The sequence below is a fragment of the Pelophylax lessonae genome (genome assembly GCF_965119305.1).
Source record: "Pelophylax lessonae genome assembly, chromosome: 4".
NCBI lineage: Eukaryota > Metazoa > Chordata > Amphibia > Anura > Ranidae > Pelophylax > Pelophylax lessonae.
The window spans coordinates 151,844,979-151,859,573 of record NC_138771.1 but is presented as its reverse complement, the minus strand read 5'-3'; the positions used below and the strand labels follow the sequence as shown (position 1 = coordinate 151,859,573).

Sequence of the window (14,595 nt, the reverse complement as noted above, 5' to 3'; positions counted from 1 at the left end):
TCCCTGATCTCGGCTAATAAATATAAAAGTGGCGGCGGGTGTATGAAATGTAAGTGACGGCGATCTCGGCTCCGTGATCCGCTTTTATATTTATTAGCCAAGATGAGGGAAGTGACAGGGGTAGGGGCGGAGATGACTCATGTTGCAGAGGAGCTGTTTTAATGTAACGGCGGCAAGTATAACATTACACACACTACTGTGAGAAATCCATACCCTCCGTAGGTGCACCGGAAGTGACGAGGGTATGGTTTTCTCACGGGTATGGTTTTTTCACGGAACACCGGTTCATTTCTCTCCTCTCCTCGGACGCTGTACACAGCAATTGGTACAGCGTGCGAGGAGAGGAGAGAAACTGCAGCTGCACGCCTCCTCTGCCTCAACTGTGCCCAATTAGTGCCCCATCAGTGCCTCTTTCGTTCCCTATCAGTGCCTCAGCCGTGCCCCATCCATGCCTCATCCATGCATTATCCGTGCCTCATCCGTGTCACATCCATGCCCACCCATGCCACCTCAGTGCTCATCAATGCCACATCCATGCCCACCCATGCCACCTCAGTGCTCATCCATGCAACATCCATGCTCATCCGTGCCACATCCATGCTCATCCGTGCTCATCCATGCCTCATCCGTGCCTCATCTGTGCGACATCTGTGCCTGCCCATGCTGTCTCAGTGCTCATCCATGTCACATCCATGCTCATCCATCCCACATCTGTGCCCGCTCATGCCACCTCAGTGCTCATCCATGCCACCTCAGTGCTCATCCATCCCACATCTGTGCTCATCCATGCCACGTCAGTGCTCATTCGTGCCACATCCATGCCACCTCAGTGCTCATCCGTGACACGTCAGTGGTCATCCGTACCACATCAATGCCACGTCAGTGCTCATCCATGCCATGTCAGTGCTCATCCATGCCACATCAGTGCACATCCGTGCCACATCAAAGCCAGGTTAGTGCTCATCTGTGCCACATCCATGCCATGTCAGTGCTCATCCGTGCCACATCCATGCCATTTCAGTGCTCATCCGTGTCACGTCAGTGCTCATCCATGCCACATCCATGCCATGTCAGTGCTCATCCATGTCACATCAGTGCTCATCCGTGCCACATCAATGCCATGTCAGTGCTCATCCGTGCCACATCCATGCCACGTCAGTGCCACATCCGCGCCACATCAATGCCACGTTAGTGCTCATCCATGCCACATCCATGCCACGTCAGTGCTCATCCGTGCCACACCCATGCCACTTCAGTGCTCATCCGTGCCACATCAATGCCACATCAGTGCTCATCCATGCCACGTCAGTGCTCATCCGTGCCACATCAATGCCACGTCAGTGCTCATCCGTGCCACATCCATGCCACGTCAGTGCTCATCCGTGCCACATCCATGCCACGTCAGTGCTCATCCGTGCCACATCAATGCCACGTCAGTGCCACTACAATGCTTATCGGTGCCCTACAGTGTCTCACAAAATTGTAATGGGAAGTCAGGAAATGACAATGCTCCCTGCATGTTGGGCCTCTGTATGTGGCCAGGCTGTGGAAAAGTGTCACATATGTGGTATCGCTATACTCAGGAGGAGTGGCAGAATGTATTTTGGGGTGTCATTTTTGCTATGTACATGCTATGTGTTAGAAATGTCTAATAAATGGACAACTTTGTGTAAAAAAAAAATGCGTTTTGGTTTTCTTTCCACATTTTCCAAAAACTTGTGGAAAAAATGACATGTTCAAAAGACTCATTATGCCTCCTAGATCATGTGTTGGGGTGTTTTCTTTCCAAAATGGGGTCATTTTGTGGGTGTTTCCATTGTACTGGTGCTCCAGGGCCTTCAAAAGTGTGATAGGTCGTCAGAAAATTATACGTGCAATTTTTGCTTCTAGAACGCCTGACGGTGCTCCTTGGATGTTGGGCCTCTGTATGTGGTCAGGCTGTGGAAAAGTGTCAAATATGTGGTATCGCCATACTCAGGAGGAGTAGCAGAATGTATTTTGGGGTGTAGTTGCAAGAATGCCTATACAGTGTGTAAGAAATAACTTCATAATATGACCATTTTGTGAAAAATAATTAAAAAAAAAAAATCTTCATTTTGCAAAGAATTGTGGGAAAAAAATTACAACTTTAAAAAACTCACCATGCCTCTTACTAAATACCTTGGAATGTCTAATTTCCAAAAAGGGGTCATTTGGGGGGTATTTGTACTGTCCTGACTTGTTAGGGTCTCAAGAAATGAGATAGGCCGTCAGTACTTTAGGTGTGATCAATTTTCAATGATTGGCACCTTAGCTTGTAGACTCTATAACCTTCACAAAGACCAAAAAATGTATACTTATTTGGGTTATTTTTACTAAAGATATGTAGCAGTATAAATTTTTGTCAAAATTTATGAAGAAAAATGACTAAATTTGCAAAATTTAAAACCAAAACGAAGAAAAATGCATTTTTTTACAAAATTTTCAGTCTTTTTTCATTTATAGCGCAAAAAATAAAAAACCCAAATATGATTAAATACCACCAAAAGAAAGCTCTGTTTGTGTAAAAAAAGGATGAAAATTTCATATGGGGACAGTGTTGCATAACTGAGTAATTGTCATTCAAAATGTGAGAGCACTGAAAGCTGAAACTTGGTCTGTTTAGGAAGGGGGTTTAAGTGCCCAGTGGGTAAGTGGTTAAGCAATGTTCAGAGGCTGGGTTGTCTGTAGTTGGGAAAGCTGCTAGTAAATTTGCTGGGAGAATGTCTGCTGCAGAGCTGCTAGACTCAGCGCCATGTTGTCTCTTTACAGGACGAGGCTTGGCAGAAGAGAGCAGGAGAGTTTTCTGCTCTCTTTCCTCTGGTCCAGGAGAAGGAGCCAAAACCATTCATTGCTCAGAAAGTTCCTTCATGACAGAGGGAGACTCAGATGGTAGCTGTGTGGGAGGTGGCGGTGCTTCAATGCTGGGCAGGTTTCATGAAGTAATCCAGGAGTTGGGGTGATCCCTGTGGCTTGGTTTTCTGCGGGACATAATCCTGGGGTGGCCCAGATAACGATCCTCCGGTTCAAATGGTAGATATGGGGGGGGGGGGGGTATTCGGCGCTATGTGTTGCTGAGGCAGGTTCTGGAGGAAAGGTGCTGAGAGCCTAAGCAGCCATCTTCTCTGCGGCCAGGCCATGCCCCCATGTTGACATTTTCTATCTGATATTTGCCACTTGAGGCCCCTTTCAGATGGAGCAGATCCATCCAAGCGGAATCTGTCTGTTCAGCAGGGGAACTCTCTGCTGATCCCTGCTAAGCAGGTGGATAATAGGTCAGTGTCCGCTCCACTATGCAGAGCGGACACGGACACAGCCTGAGCTCCTCTATGGGGACAGCATATGGAAAATGGACAGTAATCCTTTTCCATCCAATTGTCAGCTGATCTGATCCGTTGGATGGATGGAAAATGTGTCATCATACGTCTATTTTAAGCAGATTTTATCAGATCAGATTCCCAGCAGGTGTACATGTCCGCTGACATCCGCTGTCCCGTAGAGATCAACGGGTGGTCCAATTGGTCTGCTGGTGTGAAAGGGGACATATTCTTTTATCTTTATACTAATCTGTAATGTTTTAAACACATTTTTGTGGCAACATTTTTTTACTTTTTATAAAAAATTTTTTAATTTTGGTCTTGGATAATATACTGTTGGTTCATCCATAGACGCCCAGTTTCCTTCCTTTTGTACTGATCCTGCTTTAACAGTTTTTGTTTTTTCAAGGGGATCTGCACTAAGGACTTCCATGACACAATTACCGCAATTCTTGTTCATTATATCTGTAATAAGGGAGTACCAGTTTTGAAGCACTACACGGAATTTAGAAATGTTCAAGACATTAATGTCACTTTGACAAGCCTGGAGTACAACCTGGCCCTGCTAAATCTTGTACATCCCTATAATGGATATATGTAATAAGCAAGTGTCACTAAAATAGCATCATGGTAGTCCTGAGTGCAGATCACATTACCAAGAAAATCATATTTTCTGGAAAGTAGATGCTCCAAGGTATTTAGTATGGAGCATTGTGAGATTTTTTTGTCTGCAGTGATAACAGGGTGTGTTCACGCATGTGCTAGAGTACGCACACGAGCACTACGCATTATAGGCATTTTTAAAATGGCCAGCAGCCCTCAGGAAGCAGCCATTTGACATTTTTTATACAAAGGCTGGATGGCAAGTGATACTAACCACTTCTGGACCAGAAAGATTTGGCCCCTTAATGACCAGACTATTTTTTGCAATACGACACTGCAGTATTTTACCGGACAATTGCGCGGTCATGCGATGCTGTACCCAAATAAAATTGATGTCCTTTTTTCCCACAAATAGAGCTTTCTTTTGGTGGTATTTGATCACCTGTGCGATTTTATTTTTTGCGCTATAAACAAAAAAAGCAACACTTCTGGAAAAAAAAAATATATATATATTTTTCACATTCTGCTATATAACATTCCCAATAAAACAAATGAAAAAAATCTAATGTTTTCATCCTATTAGGCCAATTTGCATTCTGCTACATATTTTTGGTATAGAAAATCCCAATAAGTGTATTTTGATTGGTTTGGGCAAAAGTTATCGCATCTACAAACCAGGGTAAAGATTTATGTCATTTGTATTTATTTATTTATTTTTTACTATTAATGGCGGCAATCTTTTTTAGCGGTACTGTGACATTGCGACGGACAGATCGGACCCCTAACCAACATTTTTGACACTTTTGGGGGGGGGGGGACCAGTGACATTACTACAGTAATCAGTGCTAAAAATATGCACTGTTACTGTAATAATTACACTGGCAGGGAAGAGGTTAACGGGGGGGGGGGGGGGGTTGATCAAAAGGTGAAGTGTGGGCCTAGGGGTGTGCTTTCTAACTGTATGGGGGAGGGACTTGTGGAATCAACACAGAGACCTGTGATCCTAAATAGGATGATCACAGGCGCTCTGTGTTCATTCCAGAGAGAAGAACTGTCCACGGGGAGCGATCGCGAGTGCCCGTCGAAATTCGTGGCCGCCGGCCCCGTGGATCGGCTTCCCCGCTGCCTAATAGGGGCGCGCACTCCGGCGAACCGACGTACCTATGTCAGTTTGCGCAGCCGAGCCAGCCAGCCGCAGTATACCTGCGGCGGGCGATCGGCAAGTGGTTAATGACAGCAAACTTTTTTCTTAAAAAAAAAAAAAGATAAATAACGAAAAAAAGGCGAGGGTCACAAAATGAAGATCCTGGCTAGAAGGAAAAGGCAGTTCACAAAATTAATGCATATGTGGGAAAATGTAAATGCGTCTATGTAATAGCAAATTTATTCAACTGGATTTATTAACATGTTAATGAGCACGTAGATCAATATTTACATGGGCCAGGGTTTAGTTGCTTCACTTTTAGAGAGTGATTAAGCAAACAGAGTAAAGAGAATAATAAAGTTTTGCTGGAAACTTGATTTCCTCAGTGTGTTGTTTTGTTCTTTTTTACTGCCAAATCTGCTTTTTGCACGAGGGAGGAAATCCAGTTATGTAATTCTCGGAGTGCGACTGAAGACGAGTGAGAAGAACATTTATGGTAAAGATTGAATGAAGCCAGTCACTGCTCTCAGGGGTGTCATCATAAGTTGTACATTCTGATCTTGTATTACTCATCTGCAGTCACACTGCAAACTCTGCTCACCAGGTCTGCGCTAATAAACTCGTATAACATTACAAATGATTACTGGGGAGTCTGTCATATGCGAATCTAGATCACAGTATTATAAGCCATTAGGAAACACAGCAGGAATACTTTCACTTTTACATGCTAATGACTGGAAATAAGAAAAATGTTAATCTTCATTCCGCTGTCAGTTTGATCCACTTCTGTGCAGTGCCGGGACAAGGTCATTTACAGCCCAGGGTGAAAATGACAAACTGCACCCCCCCCCAACCCCCCCACAAGATGTATGAGCTTTATGTGTCAGCAAATTTCCTCCTCTAGAAACAAAGCACTGATCTGCATGCTTACCCCCTAAAATACCCCTTCCTCTCAGTACAAATCTGCCCCCCTGCTGAAATCCCCCCCCCAAAAAGAAAATCCGTTCCTAGGACAAATCCCCCCCCCCCCCCCCCATCTACCATGTCAGCTCTCCTAGTACAAACCCCAAAAATCTGTACTGAACAATTACTACCCTCTGCCACCACAAATAACCATACCTTTTTTGGTGTTTTATTGCTTTGTAAATTTAATAAAAATATTTTTTATGTAGCACACCCCCTAAGGAGCCGCAAGTAGAATGGGATCCCCCACCCTGCACACCTAGGCACACCGAATTTCCACAGGCAGTCAGAGAACAGTCTGTGACTTTTTTTTTCTTTTTTATTGAGGGATAATGACTTAGATGGGGATTGGGAATTATGGGATGCCCATTTGACTTCCGAACAATTCCAGGGACAACATTTCCTATATACAGTCTACATACAGTCTCCATATACAGCTTCTCTTCTTTTTCCAGCACACTCTTTCTTGCTGTGAATATCTGACAGTCACATATTAAAGCAATGACCCATTACAGGCTGCAACCCGAGGCCCCTTAGGTTTGTAGAAAAATTTCAGTGTCCATTACTCCTGTGTCTACTAATCCCAGTACCACCTCTTCAGGCACTGCCAACCCATTGCAGCTTCCCCTTTCACTAGCCCTCCAGGCTAACTTCTCCAACAGTCCTCCAGACTGACACTTTCTCCACAGTCCTCCAGACTGACACTCACTAGCCCATCCAGCTGACTGTCAGGAGATCTCCTGGACGTGCTGACTTGCTCCTGCTATCCTCTCACTTGCTCCTGTGCCTCCAGGAAAGGATTCCTCTGTGTGTTGTAGAGGGTCCCTCCAGCACCTGAGCCTCAGGCCTGAAGTCACCACCCCCAGACTAGGGGGCACTCTCAAGGGCAACCGACAGCCTCCTCAGCACTCCATCTTCATCTTCCACCCAACTGCCTCTGCTGGCATAACTCATGCCAATGTAGGAGGTGTCCTGCCCCCTGTCAGCGCATTTGCTGGTGATTGCCGGATAAATATACCAAACAGCTCCTCCCAGCCTCCTCCCACTACATCTGGAAGCTTCTCCAAGGTTCCAGAATTAGAGGGAGGCACTAAAGATGCTGCTTGATGAGTCAACCAGCCTCCCTGAGTCACTCAACCCTGACCAATAAATCAACCCAGGCCTGGCTCTCAGCCAAAACAATTTACCTACACTAACGGATAACTATACACATCTAGCACACTAGCTAGAGGGTGCTACATTTATATTTCTAAATATTGATTGTTGAGCGTTGTCTTTTGCACCTTTAAAATCTCTAATTCCTATAGTGTTTTGATACGCAAAGAGTTGTTGATGCTTAGAATAGACTTCCAGCAGAGGTATTGAGTAGGTTCAACATTAATTGAATTCAAACATGCTTGGGACAAACATAGATCTATAGTCAGACAAACAAGTTTTAAACAATGATTACATAACAAAATAGGGCAGACTCTATGCTCCACTTATTTTTTTTTTTTCTGCCGTTAGTCTTCTATGTTTCTATAAACACCTCCTCCTTTTCTCATCTCTATTACATAAGAAGGGGTTTGCAACTCCTAGAAGATGACTGAGAAGTTGATAACATTGAGATTTTAATTCTGTACATAGATAGTTACTAGAATACTGGATCTCTATCAAGATCTACCAATTTGTCTGTATGCACTCTGTAAATGCACTTAGCTTGTTAAAAAACAAATGCAGCCAGCACATTTAAAGCGGAGTTCCGGGCACAGAAACATTTTTTCAGTGAACATACCCCCGGGACAGTCAGGGCTAGTACATTCCACAATGGCTAGCCTCTGATCTGTGCCGGTTCGCACTTACCTGCAAGAAGAAATACTTACTTATAAAATTTCTTTTACAGCGTTGCCATCTCTGTTGTGGGCAGCTGAAGCCGGCGCGATCCTCTTCTGCGTCCTCTTCCGTGTCTTCTTCTCCCAGAATGCGCCTGCACCGTCCCTACAATTACAAGGTGAGTAAAAAAAAAAAAATATACCTAACTATCCAATTCCTTTTCAGGTGAAGAAGAGCCAGCGGATGGGCACAAAATCGATTAGGTCGATTTTGTGCCCGGAACTCCGCTTTAAGGACTGGTAAGCTGCAATATAGTACAGTTTTAGTAGGTGTAGATGCAGTGGGTATAGAAAAGAATCCCCCCCCCCCCTTTAAAAAAAAACACATTTTGTTGCTTTGCAGCCTGAAATGAAGACAGACACATTTTTTGTTTTATCCTGCTGTATTTACCCAGTGAAACATATAACATCCAAGTACAGGATAGAACACCAACATGTGAGAAAAAAACAAAAACAGAATCATTGCGTTGGAAAAAGGATGACCCCCTTTATGTCAGTATTTTGTTGGACCACCTTTTTGTTGACTGCAGTCTTCAAGTCATTCCACAGATATGGTTTAAAGTAGAACTATAGGCAAAACTTTATTTTCATTTTGGATAGAGCAAGGGAGGGATATAACCCCTGTCAGATTTATTTTCACCATCTTTGTCTCATTGGGGAGATTCCCTTCACTTCCTGTCCCATAGCCTAACAGGAAGTGAGAGGAAATCCCTGCAAATTAAGGGAATTCCTTGGGGACCGCCAGGTCACTAGAACTAGTGTCCCCATTAGATTTCCCCCTCTGGTACTTTTCTGGGGACAACCCAACATTTGGGATTGGGGGGGGGGGGAGGCACAGACATAAATAAAAACTGACAAGCGCTCCAATCCGTCTCCAATCTATCCAAAACTAAAAAAAAAGTTTTGCCTTTAGTTACACTTTAAATCTGGGCTCTGACTAAGCAATGCAAGGACATTCACCTTTTTCTCCTTCAACCACTGTTAGGTCATTTTTGATTTGTGCTTTGGGTCATTGCATTGCTCCCAACTGTCCCTGATTTTGAGGGACTGTCCCTGATTTGGAACAAAGTCCCTCTGTCCCTCATTCCTCCTCATTTGTTCCTCATTTTGGTCTGATCTATATATATGTTGTATATAAAATGCACTTTTTATCTTCCAAAAAGTGTTTCTCAGTGCTAAACCTTTCATCCAATTTCTAAATTGCTGCATTTGTAAATTTCAAAAGCCAATATAAAAGAATAGTAGTGGAGTGGTAAAAAGAAAGCACTTGTGTGTTTAACTAATCTTTTTTTGTATAATTCTCCTTTAACCGCTTTCCGACCGCCGCAAGTACATATACTGCGGCGGTCAGCCCCGGCCAGGCAAAGTGACGTACCGGTACGTCACTAGCCTGTGAGCCAATAGGGGGCGAGCGCGCGCCGCCGGAGGCGCGCTCCCTCCCCCACTCGTTCACGGACACCTCTGCGCAAATGTGACTGGCGGACCCGATGTCCGCCGGTCACTCGCGATCGTTCGATGTGAAGGGAGACAGGCAGGCGGCTAATGTAAACAAAGCCGCCTATCATTCTTCCCTGTGTAACAGCAGAGATTATACGGTCCTGCTATGTAGGACCGTAGATCTCTGCTGTTACATGTAAAGCCACATCCCTGCACAGTTAGAAACACGCCCCTAGGGACACACTTAACCCCTCCTTCTCCAATAAAGTTAACCCCTTCCCTGCCAGTGTAATTTTTACAGTAACAGTGCATATGTATAGCACTGATTACTGTAGTAATGTCACTGGTACCCCCAAAAGTGTCAAAAATGTCAGTCAAGGTTCCGATCTGTCCGCCACAATGTCGCAGTCCTGCAAAAAAAAATCGCAGATCGCCGCCATTACTCGTTAAAAAAAAAAAACAACAAAAATGACAAAAATCTTTCCCTTAGGCTGCATTCACATGTCAGCGTATGATCGCGTCGCGGGCAGAACCGCCGCGGTTCCGCCCGCGATTCGGAGATTAATTGCAAATCGCGGGACGCCTAGCGTTGCCCGTTGATTTGCAATAGCCCCCCAAACGCCGAGCGATGTTGCCGCGATTTACGCCCGCTGAATCGCGGCAACATCGCGCAAACAAAATCGCGGGACGCAATACGCTCCAAAGAAGCTCTTGTACTTTTTTGGAGCGTATTGCGTCCCGCGATTTTGTTTGCGCGATGTTGCCTCGATTCGGCGGGCGTAAATCGCGGCAACATCGCTCGGCGTTTGGGGGGCTATTGCAAATCAACGGGCAACGCTAGGCGTCCCGCGATTTGCAATTAATCTCCGAATCGCGGGCTGAACCGCGGCGGTTCTGCCCGCGATCATACGCTCACATGTGAATGCAGCCTAAGTAAACGCAATAACTTTTGCGCAAACCAATCAAAATACGCTTATTGTGATTTTTTTTTACCAAACATATGTAGCAGAAAACAAATTGGCCAAAAATGTTAAAAAATTTTGATTTTTACATTTTTTTGGGGAATATCATATAAAAAAATGTGAAAAATATTGTTATTTTTGCAATATTGTCGCTCTTTTTTTGTTTATAGCGCATGATCAAAAAATCGCATAGGTGATCAAATACCACCAAAAGAAAGCTCTGTTTGTGGAAAAAAAAGGATGTCAAATTAATTTAGGTACAGCGTTGCATGACCGCGCAATTGTCCGTTAAAGTCACACAGTGCCGAATCGCAAAATAGGGCCTGGTCAGGAAGGGGGTAAAATCTTCCTGGGCTTAAGTGGTTAAGGGGGCGTGGCAGGGGGTGTGCCCTAGGCTCACATACTTTTTCTAATAGGCAGGGCTTTTTTTCAGCTGGAACTTGGTGGAACCAAGTTCCACCACCTCTGGCACAGGCCCTCTTCTCCCTGCTTGCCAATATCTCCTGTAAACACAGAAATCCGGCTTCTCTGTTTACAAGTGACAGCTTGTCTCCCTAAAGCTGAATTCAGGATGGGGACAAGAGAGATGCAGGTTCCCTCCCTCCCTCCCTAAAAGTGATAGAGGCAGAGCCAACTACAGTACGCGAGGAGGTACAAGAGTACAGCAACAGATGTATGGAATGTAGAATATAGTGGAGCTTTTATGGAGGTGAGGAGAAGATGGGGGCAGTGGAGGGGGAGGGGGGGGGGTGCATGAAGAGGTCAGAGCTGAAGAGGAGTGAAAGTGAGATGTGGATGGAGAATGCAGAGGTAAGCAGCTGTGAAAGAAGGCTAAACTCTGCACTCTGCACTCAGCGCACCCCCAAGCTCTGCACTCTGTGGGTAACCTCTCCCAAACTCTGCACTCTGTACATAATGCACTCCTGGTATTAAATACTCCTTTGAGACCCTCACACTATTAGGGAAATTTGACCACACCCACTATTTGATGCGATTTGTAGGGTGCATGTGTGTGTGTGTGTGTGGGGGGGGGGGGGGTTTGGGGGGTCGTGGTTGAGTTCCTGTACCTATTTTCTGAGAAAAAATGCCCTGCTAATAGGTGTCCCTCATTCCCATCTCAAAAAGTTGGGAGGTATGATCATTGTCATGTTGGAAGGTAAACCTACTTTCCACTGTCAACTTTCTGGCAGAGAGCAGCAGATTTTCCTCAAGACTTTGACTCTATTTTGCCCCATCCATTCTTCCTTCTATCCTGACATGTGCTCCAGTCCCTGCTGCAGAGAAATACCCCCATGAAGGATATTACCACCTCCATGCTTTACTGTAGGAATGGTGTTATTTGAATGGTGAGCTGTATTAGGTTTCTGCCAGACACATCTTTTGGTGTTAAGGCCAAATCATTTGATTTTAGCCTCATCTAATCCCATCTGTGGTTGAGCCACAGTTTTACCACCCCCTACAACCACTGTGAATGAGCCCTATGTATTATGTTGCATATTTCTGACATTTGAGATACAATTTTCTTCATTTATTCAAGCAATGCTGCACTGTATACAGCAACTAGGCCCAGCTTCTGTTTAATCATCCCCTTTTAAACCACTCCCAGTTAGGCGCAACTAGACCATGACCATCATTTGCTACTATGTGCTACATGTACCGAAGTACTTCTTTTTTTTGGCTCTGTCTATTTTCAGTGTATACAAAACCAGATGTATTGGAAGTATTTTTAAATGATTGTGTTGAGGTTTATACTGTATGTATCCCTGAGACAGGGCTGGCCCAAGACATTGTGCTGCCTGGGTCCAAGAATGAAATGCTGCCGCTCCCCCCACCAAAAAAAAAAAAAAAAATCACACCCACCAAAAGGCCCCCACACCCAATATTTTATAACATGATAATAAAACTAAAATTAAATTGATCAGGAAGTCAAATTTGCATGCCACAGCACCTTGTCTATATGCAACATTATATGACATACCAGCCACATTTTTAAAAAGGTGCATGCACTTTTTTTTTGTGGAAACACAAGTACAGCAGCCCATTCATTTGAATAGGCTGCCGTGCAAACATGGCCTGCACAAAACACAGAAGTGTGAACCTAGTTCATATTAGGATCACATGGGAACGCATGCTTGCCAGTGGGAAAACAGACTGCGGAAAAAATAGTGTTTGCACTACTTTTAAAAACACACTGCACCAAACTGCAAAGTACTGTGGCACTGTATTGACACTGATGGAGTATTGTTGGCACTGATGGGACACTGTGATGGCACTGATTGCGCACTGTATTGACACTGATGGGGCACTGTGATTGCACTGATGGGGCACTGTGATGTCACTGATGGGGCACTGTGATGTCACTGATGGGGCACTGTGATGTCACTGATGGGGCACTGTGATGGCACTAATGAGGCCCTGTATTGACACTGATGGCAAAGATGGGGCACTGTTATGGTACTGATGAAGCACTGTATTGACACTGATGGGGCACTGTTATGGCACTGATTGGGCACTGTGATGGCACAGATTGGGCACTGTGATGACACTGATGGGGCAACTAGATTGACACCGATGAGGCACTGGATTGACACTGATGGGGCACTGATGTCACTGATGGGGCACTGGATTGACACTGATGGGGCACTTTGATGGCACTGTGATTGCACTGATGGGCACTGTGATTTCACTGATAAGGCACTGTAATGGCACTGATGGGACTGTGATTGCACTGATGGGGCACTGTATTGACACTGATGGGGCACTGTATTGACACTGATAGGGAACTGGATTGACACTGATGGTACTGCAGGAGCTCAGCAGTGCAAGCTGAACTGGCAATGATGACTGTTTGTTGAGAAGTGATCACTCTGTGGTTGGTCAGAGTGATCACGTGGTAAGAGCCCGCTGTACTTGGCCCTTTACCCCGATCCATGATGCACTGGGTACTGTGACCCTAGCCTTTGACATTGCAACAGCTTAACTTATACCCCAATTTTTACACATCTGCTACATTTTTGGGTGGGATGGAGGCAGTTCTTTTTATCCAATGCTCAGCACTTGATGAGCAACCAATTATGCCAGCCAGCCACACAAATTACCTAGATTTACTAATACTCTGTCCACATCACCCCTTGAAAACTTTGTTCCAGTAGAAGAACTCACCACCTGGCAAAGTGGTGCCTCGTATTCCATGGGTAGTGATAGAAACAAGAACTGCACTTGCAGGAAGCACTGGTGATGAGTGCCGGGTACTTGTGCTATGCTGTATGTGCCTTACCGCCAGGAAACCAGCTCTGCTCCGCTCAGCTCCATAACCCATGCCCCGATCTGGCTCCGCCCCACAAGCCATGCCCCCCCCACCGGTCCGATCCACAACCAAATTCTCATCCCGCTCGGCTGCTCCCCTCCCTAGCTATCCAATTTACACAGGAGCCAGCAGGTGACACTGTATGCTGGAGGGAGGCAGAGAGAGACGGCGGTATGTTGAATAACGCTGTTCCCGGCCGGCAGCGCAGCCGCAACACTTGCTAACTCATGCCATTGCCAGCAATTTAGCAAAATATATTACACTGCATTTCCGGCCATTACATAGAGATGACGGTGTGGCTGCCCCTGCCTAAACTGCTGCCTGGGTCCAATGGACCCAGAGGGACCCATGGTAGGGCCGGCCCTGCCCTGAGACTCCTGCTTGTGGCACAGCAATCAAAGCATATTTTATAGGTACAAGGAAGGCCAGGTTTTGTTTAACCACAAATGAAAGAATGTCTCCTGCGTATAAGTGTGATAGCCTGGTACAGGTGTAAAAGATGACACCATGTGGCCGGGGAATGCTGCAAGCTTTGCTGCCCTCTAGAACTGGGGATGTTTTAAAGCCACTACGGCTCCATTCCCACCAATTTTTCATGCTTTTTGCAGAAACACAGGACATTAACATGGGTTTCTATGGAACACGTTCACATCTACGCATTTTTGTGTCTTTGCATTTTTGGAAAGGGTCAGGCTCCATTCACACCTAGGTGTTCCGGATTGCAGGCGGAATCGCCGCGATTTTGCTAGTGATTCCCGAATTTCTACAAAACAGGGGACCCACTAGCGATCCCGTTACTTTCAATGGCACTCCAATCGCGGCTCAATTTTACCGTGATTGTCGCCCAACAAATCGTGGCAAAAATCACGCAAACATATTCATGAGATGCCTGTTGCCCAAAAGAAGTTCCAGAGTTCCAAATTATATTTTTTCCCTATTTATTTTACTTTATTTTTTAGTTTTTCACTGTCCC

General features: G+C 45.2%; 1 long non-coding RNA gene across 1 annotated transcript in view; it reads right to left on the bottom strand.

Annotated features, from left to right (window-relative positions):
• Window positions 1-695: 695 nt before the first annotated feature.
• The window catches only part of LOC309554874, a 92,254-nt gene continuing 78,354 nt past the window's right edge, over window positions 696-14,595 (bottom strand). The window contains exons 2-3 of the long non-coding RNA XR_014225245.1: window positions 752-825; window positions 696-720 (exon numbers count right to left, since the gene is read on the bottom strand). This is a non-coding gene — a long non-coding RNA (uncharacterized lncRNA). The remainder of the gene's footprint in view (window positions 721-751; window positions 826-14,595) is intronic.